Here is a 17,230-nt window from a genome sequence, read left to right as displayed (position 1 = left end):
GGGAAATTCCACAATCTGTGACTTAGAAAGCATTATCATCACTTTTTTTTATTTTTAAACTACCAAAATTCTACAGAACTTTCAGATCAGACCATCAAACACATCTCTCACCAGCAGGGGGCGGGGTTGTAGTCATGTCATTAAAGTGTGAACAGGTTTACAGTTCCTACAGATTTGTGAGTGTGTGTTAATGTCCAGCTGAATGTTCTGAATATATCGGCGTGATGTATACCTGCGGCTCTAAAATAAATTCTCTAAAATAAATTTAATATTTTAAACCACTTTTCTGTCTTGAAAATCCTTTTCCTATCAGGAAGTATTCCAGCTAGGAACTCTTAAAGTTTCAAATAAAACAAAAAAAATTTTGTTTGTTTATTAGCTGGGTAAGTGTTAAGTACAAACTCCAAATTATTGCTCATTATTTTCTTCTTAATATCTAGAAACTGTCTGTTCTGGAGTTTACCATTTAGTGTTTTTGTAATTGTTTACCTACATGTACTTGGTACTTGATACACTCTTAGGAAAACGGGTTCTTCAGAGTTTCTTTAAGGGTTCAGTGGATAATCAAATCCATCGGGTAGTGTGATACACAGCTTGGCTGGGTAAAGGAGCGCTGTCTTGTACCCTCACTTGTATAGCTCAGCCATGGAACCTCTGTACTCAGCACGCTGCTTCAATACGTCGGGGCTGTAGTCATCAAACAAGCTGATCATCGTTATGTTTGTCATCGGTATGCTAGCCATTGATGAAGTTCCTTATCTTTTTCTGTTTTCCTTTAACCTTGGACATGGTAGGGTGATTCATACAATTACAGCTAGTTTATGGAGCTATCATTACAACTATAAATGAAAATAGAGAGGTTTAACAAGGGAATTAAGAATGAAACAGCGGGAGCAGGCTGAGCACGCAACTACTCTGCACGCCTCATAACCGGAAGTCAACCGGAATGTCTTTCTGATTCTGTACAGAACATAATCATGTATAATCAGATCAGTCCCAGATGTCCGATGGTATCTGCTCATTGGTGTCCCACTGGACGACATTTTAAGCTCATTGTTTTGTCTTTAGTGACATTTATTAAAGATTCTCCATGTTTTATACAACAATTTAAAGAGTCCCTGTACAATAAGAATTCAAGAGAACCTTCATATAAACTTTAAACTGCATTTTTCTCTCAGATGAGAGCTGTCAGTGTGAGCACTGTGAAAACTTCATTGGATTTACTGAGAAATAATTAATATGAACACACATGTCAGTAGATGTCATTAGTGGTGGAAGCAAGAAATTATGTTCTAAAAAATAAGAAAATGATAATATTGTGAAGTGAAAAATAAACCTGCTAATAACCATTACAGGTCCAGTACTGAAGGTGATTCTTGTTTTTCTTCTTCTTCTTCTTCTGCTTCTTCTTATTATTTTTACATTATATTAATAATAATAGTGTAACTCTCTGCCAAAGACAATAACAGATTGTAGAGAAGTTTAAGAATGTCTCATGTGTTTTCAGTGTAAATGGTGGTGTTTTAGGCAGATGGCGGTGGGTGTGAAGCTTTATCTGTTCACCCTGCTCCTCAACTCTGCTTCCTCTTTCTGCGGGCGTGTGGCACAAAAACACTGGAAAGGGAAAAAAAAAGAGGAAATAAATAATAAACACCAGCGCTCAGTGTGTATCCGAGACGACTCGCCAGACGCTAGAAATGTTGAGGTTAATGTAGCCATAAATAAATAATGCAGTCATACATAATTAATATTTCTACACAGCATGGGGAAGAACTCATCAGTGTGAGGATGTGGACAGAGAGAGAGAGAGAGAGAGAGAGAGAGAGAGAGAGAGAGAGAGAGAGAATAAAAGCTTTAAAGCAAAACAGAAAAAGAAGAAAAATAAAATGTCTCCAGAGCTATAAGATCATCTAATCAGCTACTTTTAACATTTCATGGTTTCTGAAGTTCAAAGGTAAGAAGGTCTTTTCTATCACAGAGCAGGATTATGGAACATCTCACCTTTTCCCATAAATTCATTCCCACTGTGAACATATTTATTCTCCCAGACATTCAAATGTCTATAAATCTGTAGTATCAGGTCTTTTATTCTCCTGTCATTTTATCTGTGGTTTTAACTTTTAATCTTTTACATATCTTTTTATTTACTGTTTTAGTTTTATTCTTTACATTCCTTTATCTCATTTTATTTCTGATTCATTTCATTTTTGTTTGGATTTAGCTGAGATGATGTACAATGTACACGGTACAGTGTATAGTGTATAGTGTATGGTGTACAGTGTATAGGGTACAGGGTATAGTGTATAGTGTACAGTGTACAGTGTATAGTGTATGGTGTATAGTGTACAGTGTACAGTGAATAGTGTATAGTGTACAGTGTAGTGTGCAGTGTATAGTGTACAGTGAACAATGTATAGTTTAAAGTGTATAGTGTACAGGGTACAGTGTACCGTGTATAGTGAATAGGATAAAGTGTATAGTGTGTAGTATAAAGTGTACAGTGTATAGTGTAACGTGTAATGTGTAAAGTGTACAGTATACAGTTTATAGTGTATAGTGTACAGTGAATAGTGTATAGTGTACAGTGTATAGTGTATATTGTACAGGGTATAGTGTATAGTGTACAATGTACAGTGTATAGTGTACAGTGTAGTGTACAGTGAACAGTGTATAGTTTATAGTGTACAGTGTATAGTGCACAGTGTACCGTGTACAGTGTATAGTGTATACTGTACAGTGTACAATGTATAGTGTACAGTGTATAGTGTACAGTGTATAGTTTATAGTGTACAGTGTAAGTGTACAGTGTAGAGTGTATAGTGTACAGTGCGTAGTTTATAGTGTACAGTGCATAGTGTACAGTGTATAGTGTGTAGTGTACAATGTACAGCACTTTTACTGATGCGTCTTTTAAATGTCATGTATAAATGAAGGTGGATTTACTTTACACTACACACTATACACAACACACTACACACAACACACTACACAACACACTACACACTGTACACACACTACACACTATACACACACTATACACACACCAATCACCACACTCTACAGAACCCGACAGGATGTCTTGTAGTCTGCTGTACAGAAATAAATGAAGTTATTTAATTATTCATGATGTGAAATACTGAAATTAAAAATGTCACTTCCATCCATCAGAGTCAGGGGGCGGGGCCATGGCCAGCTCTGTTTCTGATTGGCAACTCATCATGAATCATTTACATTTACAGCATTGTGAAGATGTCATTATCCATTGTGTGTGCGTATGTGTGTGTCTATGTGTGTGTCTATGTGTGTGTCTATGTATGTGTGTGTGTGTGTGTGTGTCTATGTGTGTCCATGTGTGTGTGTGTATGTATGTGTGTGTATGTATGTGTGTCTGTGTGTGTGTGTGTGTGTGTCTATGTATGTGTGTGTCATTGTGTGTATGTGTGCGTGTGTTTGTGTGTGTGTGTCTATGTATGTTTGTGTGAGTGTGTGTGTGTATGTGTATGTATGCGTGTGTGTGTGTTTGTGTGTGTGTGCATGTGTCTGTGTGTGTGCGTGTGTGTAGGTGTGTGTGTATGCGTGTGTGTGTATGTGTGTGAATGTGTGTGTGTGTGTGTGTGTGTGTGTGTGTGTGTGTGTGTGTGTGTGTTTCAGTGCACCAGACAATGACAATGAAGAGGTGGTGAAGTTTATAGCTGAAAGCAGTACGGTGTGTTCTGATTGGCTGAGAGCAGTGTAGTGTTTAGAGACACTGCACTGAGAGATCTAGAATTGTATAATTTCTGTAAATTTTTTTAAATTTCAGGGAGAAAAGAAAGTAGTTTAGAGAAATTCTTATTGCCAAAGCGTTACTCTGTGTACTCTAACCTCGATGACGCACCTTCTAGAACCAGTCAGGCGGAGATTATTGATTACACTCTGTGTGTGTGTGTGTGTGTGTGTGTGTGTGTGTGTGTGTGTGTGTGTGTGTGTGTGGATCGATACTCATACAGAAGTCAGATTCACTTTAACTTTACACATTTTTGTATTAAACACTAAGACAAGAGCATCGTGTGTTGTTTTCATTTATGGAGCCACCCCCCGAGCCACACCCTTAACCACACCCACATCACTCTATCTGTCTGACTCTCTTTGTCTCTCACATTGTCTATCTCTTCATCTGCCACTCTGTCTGTCTCTCTCTTTCTGTCTCTCTGTCTCTATATTTGTCTCATTTTATCACTGCATTTGTTCCCTGATGGCAAAAGGAGACTGGATCTAATCAAACAGCAACACTGTGTGTGTGTGTGTGTGTGTGTGTGTGTGTGTGTGTGTGTGTGTGTGTGTGTAAAGAGTAAAGGTGTTGTAGTCCACTGGTAGCACAGCTGATGTATTTATTTACATTCTTTCTCTTTCACAATTTATTTTTCAGTCTTTATTTTGGACAATAATTAATTTGTGTCCCTTGTCCTTTACATTCCTATCTTTCTTTCTGTCTTACTTTCATCTTTTCATTATTTTTATTCTTTACTTTTTTCTATTTCCACTCATCCCCCCATCTCATGACTCTAAAGTGTTTTTAAATGAGTCCCTAATCGTCCCACCTCTCCATCCTGCTGAATAAAAGAAGAAAAACAGTGACGGACACAGAGAGACAGAGAGAGAGAGAGCAAGAGAGAGAGAAAAAAAGAGGGAAAGAGAGAGAGAGAAAGAGAGAGAGTGAGAGAGAAAGAGAGTGGACAGAAAAAAAAACAGAAGAATGGCGTTTAAGTAAAGTGTGTTTTTAGGAAAAAAGGAATTCATAAAAACATGAAGAGTGGAGAGAGAGAGTAAGTCAGTATAGTGCGTGTGTGCATGTGTATGTGTGTGTGTGTGTGTGTGTGTGTGTGTGTGTGTGTTGGGGGAGTATGTGTGTGTGTGTTGGGGCGAGTGTGTGTGTTTGTGTGTGTGTGTGTGTGTGTGTGTGTGTGTAGGTTCAAGTGTGTGTCAGTGAGTTCACTTGTCTTTTAAGAGAGAAGAAGAGCTTCACTGTATGAGTCTATGTAGGACACGATGTGTGTGTGTGTGTGTGTGTGTGTGTGTGTGTGTGTGTGTGTGTGTGTGTGTGTGTGTGTGTGTTTGTTTGTGGGGAGGGGGTGGTTTGACGGGGGCTATGGTAAGGGGGATTTTCCCAGGAATTGTCTCTGCTAAGCAGGAAGGAATTCTATCTCCTTTCAGTGTGTAGTGAAAGAGAGTCTGAGGTGTGAAATCATCAATTAAACACTGCAGAGAGACGATGAGGTGCAGGAGGCACCGAGTAGTGAGCAAGGGGATGAGGGGCAGTGAGGAAGAGCGCGAGAGGTAGTGAGCAAGGGGATGAGGGGCAGTGAGGAAGGGCACCAGAGGTAGTGAGCAAGGGGATGGGAGGTGGTGTACACTCTGCTCCCTAAAGCAAGTGTACTAGAAAGACAGAGAATCCTTGAAAAACACCAGCACACCTTCCCTAAGAAGATAGAGAGCTTTTGGCTTCAGAAACCAGGTTCTAAAAAATTCTAAAAATGAGCCAAGATGTGGAAATCAGGTCACATGACCTCCTTATAACAGCTCTGTGTTCAACTCCGAATGAGAAACCTCCTAAATCTCCTGAACCATTTCCCCTTCAGTTGCTATGCAACAGCTTTGTTGCTGGGGGAATCTGTGATTTTGGGGAGTGTAATGGCAGTGCGCGCACACGCACACACACACACACACACTACAGACGGTAAGTAGATACAGTGATAAACAGAACAGACTGCACATAAAGCTTGGAGTGAGTGTATAAGGGCATAAAGTTATGTTTTCATGTTATACACTGCCACACACACACACACACTTCACTGTCCAGTGTTGCATAGATCATGTATATACAGTCTGTTCTCTATTAATTAAAAAGATATTAGATACAGCGGGGGAAATAAGTATTGAACACATCAACATTTTTTTCAGTAAATATATTTCCAATGAGGATATTCACATGAAATTTTCACCAGACATCACTATTAACTCAAGAAATCTGGAAATATACACAATTCACAACATTAAAGTCTATAAATAAAGTTATGTGTAATAAAGTGGAATGACACGGGAAAAAAGGATTGAACACGCTAACTAAAATGTATTTAATACTTGTCTGAAATGATGCTTCAATATGCTTCCTGTATGAAGAAATTAATGGGACACAGTATTCAGGTGTGATTTTGCTCCGTTCTTCTAAACATATTGTCTTTAAATCTTATTCAGTTGGATGCGAGTCAGGTGATGGACTGGGCCATTCTAATACCTTGATTTTTTACTCTGAAACCAACTGATAGTTCCCTTTGCTGTATGCTTTGGATAGTTGTCTTGCTGGAAGTCCACCCATGTCTCATCTTCATCATCCTGGTGGATGCCAGCAGATTCTTCTCAAGAATCTCCCCGTAAAGGGCTCCATTCATCGTTCCTTCAATTATATGAAGTCTGCCAGTACCATCTGATGAAAAACATCCCCACACCATGATGCTTCCACCTCCAAACTTCACCGTTGGCACTGCTTGTCCAAATGAGTTGCAGCAAACTTTAAACGAGCTTCGACATGCCTTTACTTCAGTGATGCAGTCTCGGGTGAGTGTGAGCAATGGACTGCATTGCCTATAGTTTTCTCTGTGACAATGGTACGTGCTGTCTCCAAGTGTTTCTGGAGCTCTTTCCGAGTGGTCCTTGGCTCTTGGGCTACTCTTCTGACTATTCTTCTGATTCCCTGGTCAGAGATCTTGTGAGGAGCTCCTGAGCGTTGATGACGGAGTGATGTTGCTTCCACTTGTGGATAACGGCCCCAATGGTGCTTACTGGAAGATTCAGAAGTTTTGAAATACGTCTGTATCCAATTCCATCAATATGTTTTGCGACAATAAGGATGTGATGGTCTTGGGAGAGCTCTTTGCTTTTATCCATCATGAGATGTTTCTTGTGTGACACCTTGGTAACCAAAAGCCTTTTTATAGACCATCAATTTACTAATCCAGCTGATATTAATTTGCACAGATAGGGGGTATAATTACTTACAGATTTCAGCTGGTTCCTTGCCTTACCTTGCCTTGGAGAACTTCTTTTTCTTAGCGTGTTCAATACTTTTTTCCAGTGTCATTCCACTTTATTACACATAACTTTATTTATGGACTTTAATGTTGTGATTTCTTTATATGTCCGGATTTCTTGAGTAAATTCTGATGTCTGGTGAAAATTTCATGTGAATAGCCTCACTGGAAATATATTGAATGATAAAAATGTTGGCGCATTCAATACTTTGTATGTTCCCTATCCAGGATCTGAATTTTTGGGATGATGGAATTGGGGAGTGTCTGATTATCGCTAATAATCTGATCATTATCTGATGTCTAGGTGCTGCTCTATATTTCACATTAGGTCTGTATATTGTGCTATTGTATACATTTCATGATTATAGCTCTATAAGTTAACTCATATAAAGTTACCTTTATATGCTCATATGCTGCGGAATAACATCAGTACCTGACCTCAATAATGCTCTTAAACTATCTGTACATGCCACCATGATTAATTGTTTTAAGTGGATTAAGATAGAAAGAGACTGACTCCACTAGCTGTATATGTGTAAATATAGCAGCTGGGTAAGTATACGCATGATGAGTCAGTATCTCTGAACTGCTTTTTAAAACTCAAACTCAGAAGCTGTTCTGCCTCCTGAACTGAAACACTGTGGATAACTTGCTCTAATTCATTTCTCAGTGAGTAGTTAACAAGCTCATCTTCCATTTCCATCTTTTATTTCCCAAATTGATGGTAAAATGGAAACCCAGAAACTTCCATTAAACAGAATTACATGCAATGGCTATTAAAGCTAAGACCTCTGTGTCTCTTTAATGTCCCAAATCTAGAGAACACAGACTGAATCATCAAATATGAGTTTCGCCCACATTTAGCCGAGGGATTCGGTTATTTCTGTGTTTTGGACTTTGGTATATCTTAGTCACAGCAAGTGCTTCCGAAACGAGGCACCATAAGCTCCTCTTTTAGGACTTTTCCTTGCTAGTGTGTAATAATTAGAGGGAAGAAATCCAGAAGCGCAGGAGAAAGTAAAACACCTCCACATGCTGCTGTGGGAGAAAAATTCACGAGTTACAGAGAGGAAATAAAGAACCATGGCTCTCTGTTAATACAACCCCAATTCCAAAAAAGTTGGGACGCTGTGTAAAATGTCAATAAAAACAGAATGCAATGATTTGCAAATCTATTAAACCCATACGTTATTCACAATAGAACATAGAAAACATATCAAATGTTTTTTTAAGAAAAAAAAAAAAAATCAAATTTCAAATTTGATTGCCGCAACACGTCTCAAAAAAGTTGGGACAGGGGCAACAAAAGGCTGGAAATGAAAGTGTTAGTAAAAAGAAACAGCTGGAGGAACATTTTGGAACTAATTAGGTTAATTGGCAACATGTCAGTAAGATGATTGGGTTTAAAAGTATCTTAGAGAGGCTACTTACTCAGAAGTAAAGATGGGATGGAATCTGGATGGAAGCAGATGTTGCAGTAAAACCTCGATATACCTTTCAGCATTGATGGTGCCTTTCCAGATGTCCAAGCTGCCCATTCCATAGGCACTAATGCACCCTTATACCATCAGAGATGCAGGCTCTTGTACTGAGCACTGATAAAAAGCCGGATGGTCCCTCTCCTCTTTACTTCTCTTTAGTTTAGGGGATGCGGCATCCATGGTTTCCAAAAAGAATTTCACGTTTAGATTCGTCTGACTACAGAACAGTTTTCCACTCTGCCTCGGTCCATTTTAAATGAGCTTTGGCCCAGAGAAGACGGCAGCGTTTCTGTATCATGTTCACATATGGCTTCTTCTTTGCATGATGAAGCTTTAACCAGCGTTTGAGGATGGCACGGCAAACTGTGTTCATAGACAATGAGTTCTGGAAGTGTTTCTGAGACCATGCAGTGAGTTGCTCATTCATGCTATTAGACTTTGTTTTGCTAATTAAAGAGGCGTGCTCACCTGTGAAGCACTTAAGTAATAGGAAATGCTGAGGCAGAAGTGTTAGCCCTCGTTGTGTGAAGCCTGAGCTCTTGTGAAAACCGCGCTTGTGTAAAGACCTGCGAGTCTACCTGCACGAGTCCACCGGGCAACGACACCGACAAGACAAGACTCACGCTGCTAAGTATCACTTTCTCATTCTCTCCACCTTTTCCTCCTCTCTTTTCCCCATGCTAATTATCTGTTTACACATTAACATGTGTCATCAGTTTATCTCTGTTATTTATCACACACGCAGACCATGGCACACTCCTAGAAAAGTAAGCAATGTCGACAACCTACAGTACGCTCTCTGCATGTGGCCTCTCCAGATTCCTTCTCATTCTCAATCGGGCTTTGGAACTGTCAATCTACTGTCAACAAGGGAGATTTCATTCCTGCCTTTTCCAGCCACTCCAACCTCAGTGTGCTGACTCTGGCTGAGATCTGGATCCATACTGAGAACACTGCCACACCCGCTGCCCCAGCCTCCAACTTCAACTTCTCCCATACCGTGCGCCCCAACTGACGAGGGGGTGGTACAGGTTTGCTTCTCTCCAAAACATGGAAATTTACCTGTCTTTCTCCCTCTTGCTCCAACACTTCCTTTGAATTGCATGCTGTTACTATTACTGACACTGCGATAATGCACTATCTTGTTATTTATCATCCTCCAGGTCAACTGGGGAAGTTCAACGAAGAATTTGACATGCTACAGTCCACCATTCCAGATGACAGAACTCCTCTTGTGGTCCTCGGTGACTTCAACATTCACCTAGACAAGTTGCATGCAGTTGATTTGCTTGCTCTCCTGCCTAAGTTTGACCTCAAGCAGTTCGCCACACCAGCGACTCACAAAGCAGGCAAGCAGCTCCACCTCATCCTCACACATAACTACACCACACTCAATATTCTCATTACTCCTCTCTACACTTCTGACCATTTCTTTATTCAGTTTTCTATTTCTCTCCCTTAACGCCCCTCACTGTCTCCACTCTCTATCTCCTTTCGTCGCAATCTTCACTCACTTTCACTCTCACACTTCTCCTCCATAGTCACAACTTCACATCCCTCTAATGGCCACCTCTCCTCACTAGGCTTAAACAACACAACTGACATGCTATGTTCCACTCTAACTACACAGCTACTAGTCCAGGCTCTTGATATCTCAAAACTGGACTATTGCAATGCACTACTCTCGGGCCTCCCAGCAGCTCCATCAAACCCCTTTAGATGATTCAGAATGCAGCAGCACACCTCGTCTTCAACCAGCCCCAAATAACCCATGTCACATCCCTCTTCATCTCCCTCCACTGGTTTCCTGTAGCCATCCGTATCAAATTCAAGGCCTTGATGCTCACCTACAAGACCTTGTCTGGAACAGCACCCTCCTACCTCAACACTCTCCTGAAGACTTACGTTCCCTCACGCAATCTGTGATCAATTAATGACCGACACTTAATAGTGCCTACTCAACTTGGCTCAAGGTCCCTTTCCAGAACCTGGTGGTGAAATGAACTTCCAACCTCATATCCGGACCACAGAATCTGTCACCATCTTAACAAAACAACTAAAGACCCACTTACAGCCAACTAACCCCTAACATGCCAACCCCACATTATTGTTTTTTAAAAATAAAAAAAACACCTTGCACTGACTCTTACACCTCTACTCTGTCCACTTTGCTTCTCTAGAACTCAATTATAAATATTGCATAGTAGCACTACTTGTATTGTTCTCCACTTGATATATCGCTTTGCTTGTATTTCCTCATTTGTAAGTCACTTTGGATAAAAGCATCTGCTAAATGAATAAATGTAAATGTAAATTTAAATTTCCATTACAGAATCATGCCTGTTTTTAATGCACTGCTGCCCTTGGGCCTGAAGAACATGGGCATGCAATATTGATTTTCACCTTCCTCCCTTGCACACAGAGATTTCTTCAGATTCTCGGGATCTTTTGATGATATTATGTGCTGTAGATGATGAGACATTCATAGTCTTTGCAATTTTACATTGATGAACATTATTCTCAATTTATTCCGCAAATTGTAGACGCAGTTTTTCGCAAAATGGTGAACATCTGCCCATCTTTATTTCTGAAAGACTCCGCCTCTCTAAGATCCTCTTTTTATACCCAATCATCTTACTGACCTGTTCCCAATTAACCTCCAGCTGTTTCTTTTTACTAACACTTACCTTTCCAGCCTTTTGTTGCCTCATCCCAACTTTGTTGAGACGTGCTACGGGCATAAAATTCATAATTACCTTATTTTTTTCTTAAAATGTACATTTCCTCAGTTTCCTCAGTTTAACCATTGTGAATAACATATGGGTTTATGAGATTTGAAAATCAATGCATTCTGTTTTTATTTAAATTTTACGCAGTGTCCCAACTTTTTTGGAATTGGGGTTGTAAACTAAACACACAGCGGAATGTTCTCATTATGGATTAGTCAATATGTAAATCTAAATCACACACCACACACAGAAATCTAAAGATTATCAGAGCAGGAATACATTTTATCCTCTTAAATTATCCCAAGATCAGTGTTTATCTTCCTAATGATCTGGAGATAACAAAAAATCACACAAGCAGCAAAACCTACAAATTGAATCACACCAATTAGGACTGGATCTGCATTCCTGAGAATTATATTAGGGTTAGGGTTGTTTCCAGAACTCTGTATTCCCATGGTCCTGTATTCCAATAATATTTTTTTTTTTCCAAGTACTGTATTCCTGGAACCATTTTACCAGGTTTCTATATATATTCCAGAACTCTATAATCCCAGAAACCTATATTTCCCAATTATTACATTCCCAGAATTCTATATTCCATCTATGCCTTGGATCCTCTTTTTCAAAAAGCCCTATATTCCATCCACCATGTTTCCATGGTCCTATATTCCCAGAAGGTCCTTTATTGACAGAACTGTATATTCTTAGAACCTTTGTTTCCATTGTCCAGAAAGGTCTAAATTTGGAGAACCCAGTATTTTCAGGACCCTGTGTTTTTTCCAGGGTCAAATCTTGCTCCTGGAAATCCAGGTTAGGGTGTCTCAATGGTTTAGGTTCTGAGATAATAGTATGAAAGTTTATGAGTTAAAATTCCCGGATTGTCAAAGATCTACTTCTAAGTTCTTGAATAAGACCCTAACCCACCAAAGCACTCAGCTCTGTGTTTAGACTGAACTGTCTCTCTCAGGTGTAAGTGGTTTCAGATAAAAGCATCTGTAAAATAGATAATAAATAATAAATCAACTCCGTCCTGCCTCCTGCTGTACCTCACCGCATAACTCTCACACTTTTCATCATTTCTAACCATCTTAAAAATCAGAGTCTGAGCTCTAATGTGTCCAGCTGTCAGAGATTATCAGGATAAACACTCCCCCCCCGACACACACACCCTCACACTTACATACACACATACTCACACACGCTCACACACACTCACACACACATACACTATAAATGTACAACAGACAGCCCAGTAAATGAGTAAAGATCTGGACTCAGCATTCAGCATACTGAATGCTCCTGAATTCTTTCAACTCAGAGAAAATGTTTACATACACACTGCTTACAAACATCACCTGAATATAGTAGACATTGTTGTGACCTCCTTTAATGATTTCAGGTTTAAATGCTCTCACTCCATTACAGATTAAAATCAGATCAGGTGTGTGAGTGTAAAGAGTGTTTAAAGAGTGTGTAAAGAGTGTGTCAAGAGGGTGCAAAGAGTGTGTAAAGCGTGTGTAAAGAGGGTGTAAAGCGTGTGTAAACAGTGTGTAAAGAGTGTGCAAACAGTGTGTAAAGCGTGTGTAAACAGTGTGTAAAGCGTGTGTAAACAGTGTGTAAAGCGTGTGTAAACAGTGTGTAAAGCGTGTGTAAACAGTGTGTAAAGAGTGTGTCAAGAGTGTGTAAATGTGTAAAGCGTGTATCAAGAGTGTCTAAACAGTGTGTAAAGAGTGTGTAAACAGTGTGTAAAGGGTATGTAAAGAGTGTGTCAAGAGTGTGTAAACAGTGTGTAAAGCTAGGTAAAGAGTGTGTAAAGAGTGTGTAAACAGTGTGTAAAGAGTGTGTAAACAGTGTGTAAAGCGTGTGTCAAGAGTTTGTCAAGAGTGTGTCAAGAGTGTGTAAAGCATGTGTAAAGAGTGTGTAAATAGTGTGTCAAGAGTGTGTAAAGAGTGTGTCAAGAGTGTATAGTGTAAAGAGTCTGTAAACAGTGTGTAAATTGTGTGTAAATAGTGTTTAAAGAGTGTGTAAATAGTGTGTAAAGAATGTATGAGTTATTTATTAATTAAATTCAATTCAATTCAATTTTATTTGTATAGCACTTTTTACAATAGACATTGTCTTAAAGCAACTTTAAAGAAATATCAACACCGTATACAGATATTAAAAGTGCGAATTTATCCCAATAAACTTATTATTAATAAACACACAGCCTTAATATATGTTAATATACCCGTTTTATGCTACTCTAGAACAAAGTTCTGTTTTTATTTGTTATTAATTATTAGAATCCATCATGTCCTCTTTTGCCATCTACACAGTCTCTCTGTGTGTGTGTGTGTGTGTGTGTGTGTGTGTGTGTGTGTGTGTGTGTGTGTGTGTGTGTGTGTGTGTGTGTGTGTCTAAAAGCCAGAGAAATAAAGATTGACAGAAACAAAGATTCTGAACTCACAGCTCATCTTTGATCATTTCAGACTTCACACACACACACACACACACACACACACACACACACACACACACACACACACACACAGAGTAATATATACAGAGATTAAAGACTCATCTCTCTCAGCCCCCAGGCTAATGTCACACCAAAAATCTGAAATATATTTGTTTCATTTCCTTACAGTCATTTCAACAATTAGAAATTGTCCATTTATTTTCTGTAGCACTAAATAGAATACACCAAGGAACTTGGGCATGAGGTGGGAGACACCCTGGTTGGGGTGCTAATCCATCACAGGGCACAACCACACATACACACCGGACAATTTGGAAATACCAGTCAGCCTACAACACATGTCTTTGGACTGGGGGAGGAAACTGGAGTACCTGGAGGGAACCCCAAAAGCATGGGGAGAGCATGCAATCTCCACACACTCAGAGAGGAGACGGGAATCAAATGCCAAACCCTGGAGGTACGAGACTAATGTTCTACCCACTAAGCCACCATGCCTCCCTTAGAAAATTGCCAAAAGGACTTGCAACCAAGTTTTAAAAATTACAATATAATTTATAATTCTGTTCATCTGGTTATTGTTGGTCCTTTAAAAAGGGAGGAAAGCGTATATAAAGAGTTCTGTAATTCCTACTGCCTTCACCCGATATGGATGTAAATCCCTCAAGTTAAAGTCTGCACTTTGTTCCCATAACCATTATTTAATTTCAACCCCAATGAAAGCTAAAATATTTCTGGACCTGACTGTAAGTGAAAACAGGAAGTAACTTGTTCCATCAAGGTTCCACAACGTTAAATGTAACTATGTATGATGTGGTTCTTTAATAAATATAAAATTGTAATCATTACCAGATTGCTGTGGTATAGTACACTTCCTATACGCTGTTATAGGAAAATAATCCACTTCAGGTTGGTAACAGTAGCTCATGTCCTGCGCTAAACAGCGCACAGTATGTCTGTAACTACAGTCAAACTAAACAAGTCAGATTTGACCTGTGATGTGAATTTTTCACTTCTGACCCACCTGCCATGTTTGAAAAGTACCATCCTCTCCTCCTCCTAATGCCTACTGATTTATCTACAACCGAGTGTGTGTGTGTGTGTGTGTGTGTGTGTGTGTGTGTGTGTGTGTGTGTGTGTGTGTGTGTGGTAGCACTCGGCTTAATGGAATCCTGCACACAGATGGTTTTATTGCCCTTTACTTCTTTAGCATCAGCGGCTAACACTAATTGCCAACGCAGTAATCAGTTAAAAAGCTCCATCTCAGTCCCTCTCAGTGTAATGCATACCTCACAGACACACACACACAGTGTTGAAGAGATGTTAATGCACTCCACACTGACCCCCTGCTGTTAGCATAGCATTCATTAAACACTTCACTAAATAAAGCACAGGATAAGCTTAGCCTCGCTAATGAACTCTAACAGCATGGACATTTTATCCATGCTCATTTTATTAGAAAACTCAACATTTTCAGACAGCCTATCAAAAGTGCAGACTAGACAACACTGAAGCTTGTACGATTGTGTGTTTATTTATTTTTGCACGGGAGGTTAAAAGTCACTGCATTTGAGACGAGGATAAATTTTCAATCAGCACCACAGAGTGTAAAACAGGGGTGAGATTTAACTACATCCTGATTAAAGCTGCTAAAAGGGAAGATTAAAGTACTGATCATTCTGCTTTAATTATTAATGTCATTTCACAGATGTAGCAGCAAAATGTATATAAGGTAATAAGCATCAGTGGGGTTTGCTCTTGGGCATGGCTGTATCCTGTTGTTGGAGGCTTTACTTCCTGGCTAACATGCTGGAAACATTGAAATATGATACGCGTTAACTCTACTGCAGTGACTGATCAATGCTCTTTCACAGAAATGGAGATTGACTGAGAAACAGGACCTCCACTTTATATATTCTGATTAGCCAAACAGGCTATCTGTTTATTCTGAGCTCACCTTCCACCTGAGGAATGAAATTTCTGATGATAAAAAGTGGCATTCAGAAGGAAAGACAGCAACCAGGAAGAGGAGGAGGAGGAGAAGAGAAGAAGAAGAAGAAAAAGAAGACGTGGTGGTGTGAGGAATAACAGCTCTGCGCTCACCTTCTCCACTCAGTAATTAAGATGTCAATAAGATGAAGCATAAGACACAGATCCACATGTTTTAACTCCAGCACTCAGTTCTGAGGAGACAGAATTACCCCTTCACTGCTTCTCACGCCTCGTCCTGATCATTCACAACAATGCTTCTATAATTAACTCACATTAATTACATTCGCATTTACAGCATTTAGCAGATGCCGTTATCCAGAGAGACTTATAGAAGTGTTTTGTGTCTCTATCAGAAACATCTTCATACTTGTTCACTATGTCAGGGACTAAGAGTACCATCAATCTAAAACCCTGATCGTTCGTAAAGCAAGAAAAGAAAACACACAAGTCAAGCGATTTTTTTTCTTTTTAAATTGGCATTCCTTTAAGTGCTTGGGGAAGAAGTAGGTCTTTAGTCTTCATTTGAAGCCAGTGACTCAGCTGATCTGCAGCCAGAGGGAGTTCATTACACAACCTGGGTGCAGGAGTCTTGATGCATATCTTCCTTGAACCTTGATTGATGGTGGGTCCAGTCGAAGGAAGCCAGTGGAAAGGAGCATGGTCCACAGCAGGGTGTGATAAATGCTTTAAGGTAGGAGACTGCTGGGAGAGCTGATACTGAGAATATGAACTTACTGAGAGAGCAGACATGGAAGGAGAACAGAAGAGAATCCACCAGTGGAGAGTCTGCATAGAAGGTGTGGATCGCCTCCATGTAATGTCATGTCATGGAGTCCCTTATAATGGAAGTAATGAAGGGGAGGAGGTCTTGTGAGATGGTCTGGCAGGCGGGCGGTGGTATTGTTGGAGAAGATCATCTGCAGTATCTCTTCTGTAGAAAGAGGAGAAAATGAAGAGTAGGGGGAACAGTGATTGTGTGGTATAGGAATTGGGGTAGGAAGGAAAGATTGTCACATCTGGCAGTCATGGAGGAGGATGAAGGAAGAGGCAGAGAGTAAGAAGTGAAGAAAAATGTTGTGGAGCTAGTGTGGATCAGATGCAGATGCTTCCAGCTTTCTCTTGTAAAGAATGGTTTAGCAGCTGTCGCATCAGAAAAGAGAACGGCATGAGAAGAGATCAGCAGTAGGTTGAAAAGAGTTCCTAGGTTCAGAGTTTAGAGAAGAGAAGAGGTCTATGGATTAACAAAGGGTTAGGGTTATAGGAAAGTGTTCATAGCTGATGCAAGAGGTAGAGAAGAAATCATGGTGTGGTAGGGCTGTGAAATGGTGGAAGTCAGGGAGGAAGGAGAGATGCAGTGGACGTTCAGTGAAGGAGACGAAGTGATAATCTAGAAGTGTAGCGGGGTTATGATTATGTCTAGACTTGATGAAGGTTTTCTGAAGACAAATCCAGAATGATTCCAGTGTGTGTAGAAAGGTTTGTTTAAGTTCAGGTCAGAAGAGT

At 39.8% G+C, this 17,230-nt stretch overlaps 1 long non-coding RNA gene across 1 annotated transcript in view; it reads right to left on the bottom strand.

Annotated features, from left to right (window-relative positions):
* Positions 1-986: 986 nt before the first annotated feature.
* LOC124627083 (uncharacterized) overlaps positions 987-17,230 on the bottom strand; it is a 38,004-nt gene continuing 21,760 nt past the window's right edge. The window contains exons 2-3 of the long non-coding RNA XR_006981608.2: positions 8,499-16,658; positions 987-1,614 (exon numbers count right to left, since the gene is read on the bottom strand). This is a non-coding gene — a long non-coding RNA (uncharacterized LOC124627083). The remainder of the gene's footprint in view (positions 1,615-8,498; positions 16,659-17,230) is intronic.

This window comes from Ictalurus punctatus, chromosome 4, assembly GCF_001660625.3.
Source record: "Ictalurus punctatus breed USDA103 chromosome 4, Coco_2.0, whole genome shotgun sequence".
Classification (NCBI taxonomy): domain Eukaryota; kingdom Metazoa; phylum Chordata; class Actinopteri; order Siluriformes; family Ictaluridae; genus Ictalurus; species Ictalurus punctatus.
Note: the sequence above shows the minus strand (reverse complement) of the source record. Positions and strands in the feature narration are given on the sequence as shown.